Source organism: Solanum dulcamara, chromosome 3, assembly GCF_947179165.1.
Source record: "Solanum dulcamara chromosome 3, daSolDulc1.2, whole genome shotgun sequence".
In the NCBI taxonomy this organism is placed as follows: domain Eukaryota; kingdom Viridiplantae; phylum Streptophyta; class Magnoliopsida; order Solanales; family Solanaceae; genus Solanum; species Solanum dulcamara.
In genome coordinates, this window is record NC_077239.1 from 21283619 (window position 1) to 21286403 (window position 2785).

At 40.9% G+C, this 2785-nt stretch overlaps 1 pseudogene; it reads left to right on the top strand.

Annotated features, from left to right (window-relative positions):
• Nucleotides 1-2210: 2210 nt before the first annotated feature.
• On the top strand, nucleotides 2211-2330 carry LOC129883923 (5S ribosomal RNA; annotated as a pseudogene).
• Nucleotides 2331-2785: the final 455 nt, after the last annotated feature.

Consider the following 2785-nt stretch of genomic DNA (forward strand, 5'->3'; position numbering starts at 1 on the left):
TATACACCTCCGCATGTCTGAGGAACACCTTAGAAAATTAATTCACGGAGAAAAATTGGAGACTTACCTTGGGTTTCTTCAAGCGATGGCTGCCTCTCTTTTTTTCTCTACATTTTTATTCTTAGTTGTTGCTGAAGTTTTGAGCCAAGAAATGACCTATGAGTCATTTAACATGTAGATATATGTTGCCTTAGGGGGGTGACACGTCGCCGCCCCTAAGGGTGACACGTGTCCATCCCCCATTGGGACAACACATACATGCTACCAATTCGGAGCTGCCGCTTTGCAGTGGGGTCCACCCCCACCCCCAATAAAATAGGTAGGTCACATACTTGCTTGAGGTTCTGCCATGTGTCATCTTCTCCTTGATGCAATATGTCATCCTCTCCTCTTTCCCATGGGTTCGTAATCTCATTCGTAATCTTGCCTCACTTTAAGAGCCTATGCAATCCTTGCTACATAAGCTTGACATGTACTCGAGTAGCTTACGTATGTAAGACTTCTAAATTAGTGGTTTACATAGGTAAGTTGAGTCCTACGACTCATCACTTGGTCTCCAACTTTTTCCGGATTCTTATAACATTATCTCCAACCTCCTCTACTATGAGGTATCCCATTTTCCTTTTCTTAGAGTGGTTTGATAGTGTTGTAGATTATCCGAATCACATAGTAACTTCCAAGGAACTTAAGAGACATTTCAAGCTCAATAACGTGGGGTATAACATCCTTATCCCCTTTAGAATATTCGTCCTCGAATGTTAAAAAAATTCCTCTGAAGAGTTTATACAGATTATAGGGAGATTTCTTTCCATTACAATAACACTTACTTTCATCAAGTGATCAATACAAGAGGTTCAGGAGTTGGAGTTACCTGTAAACATCGAGAATAGGTAAGGATACTTGTGCTTCATCTCTTGTTTAGCCTCCAGGTCATTTCTTCGCAATTCCTATTCCTCCATAACACCATGACCGAAGCTACGTCTTTAGTCTGCAGTCTTCTAGTTTGCCTATCCAGGATGGCGATAGATTGATCTTCATAAGATAGCTCCTCTGTGACCTGGATATCATCTATGGAACATACCCCGGGTGGCTCGTCAGTACCCTTATAAAGCATCCCTATCTAATGGACTGGGCGTATAGTTTTCAAATAAGGTGGTAAGCTCAACTTACCAGCCACTTTTCCCACATTACGAGCAACTTGATATAGTCTAATATATTTTGGGTTAAGTTTCCTTTTTTGGGTGACCCTGTTATGAACATCCAATCATCAATTTAAAATCTGTATGTCGATGTCGATTATCTGTATATCATTTATGCCGACTCTGGGCTTTTAGTCAATAGCTTGCTTAATCATGTCGATACCTTTTTAGCTTAGTCTTTCTAACATCGACCCATCTAACAAAGGACTTACATGTCTTTCTCTACCAGTTTGGTATGGGGCCATTGGGATATTAGAGTAGTAATTATTATTGTAGGCAACTTGATAAGTGATAGATAATCATCCCATCTATTTTCGAAGTTAACAACACCAGCTCATGACATATCTTCTAGCGTTTAAGTGGTACGCTTTAGCCTGGTCATCAGGTTCGAGGGTCAAGTAGTGTACAAAGACTTATCTGTCTTTCCAGTTTCTTTGCGGACTGATCCTCGGTAGTTAACTGTAACTTGGGCTCCTTTATTTGGGATAGTAGCTATGGGGACTCCGTAAGGTCCTACTACATTTTTACCCTATAATTTTACACCTTCTCGGCTGAGCAGGTAGCCTTTGATCGAAGGAGAAGGGGCTAATATCGTTAATCCACAAGTAACATTCCCTCTAGATTCATCTGGCGATGGAGTGAGAAGTGAGTCTTGTAACCCTGGTCATATTGTGGGATTTTCGACCTCACGTATTACTTCTTGACTTCCGTAAATTACATAAATTGTTACCCTTACCTTTTGGGTTTTGCTTTTTTCCACCCAAAGAGTTGGCTACCTAGTGGTGTCGAAATTCTCTCACCCACTAGCCCGTATAGACATTTTGTGGTTTGCCTCTCATTAAATGGTACTATGTGCAAGAGCTATGGCATTCGAATACATCGTTAGTTAACAATTAGCTAATCCTTCTTGTCTTGCTTAAATCCTTTTGAAAATACCCTCAACATAATTTATAGTACTCTAGGAACATAATCTAATGTTGTTTCTCCGCCGCTAGTTCAAATTCTTCCATCTCGCGCGACCACACCCGCACTATCGCACTAAATTCCACCAGAATTTAGAAGTTAAGCGTGCTTGGGTGAGAGAAATACTGGGATGGGTGACCCCCTTGGGAAGTCCTCATGTCGCGTTTCATGGTAATCCTTGCAATAATGAGCGGGGCACTCAACTTAGCCCAAAATTTATCTTAGTGTCGTCTCACTAGTCTTTATGTATTGCCTTGCCCTTTCCTCTGTTATCTTACAACTGGTATAGGGGTATATATTTAGTTCCACTACGACCATGTCCCTTTTTGGTCATTTTGGATTAACTCCTCCTATTGTATTCCCCCCTTTTTGTACGCACCCATTCATTGGGGTTGGCTACTGAGTAGCACTAAAGTTCGTTCATATAGTGACCTTTAATGCCACTTTGAGTTTCGTCTATCCTTAGTTGGTATAGTCCCAAAGAAGTTTGGCATATGAGCTCGCCATCCTGTAGTAACTAGCTAGTTCTGCCCGTCTTACTTAAACCATTTTACACTTTTCTTACCCCAGCTGGTAACACTTTATTTTTGTTATCTCGTGTCTTCCTTTACCTTTATGAAACT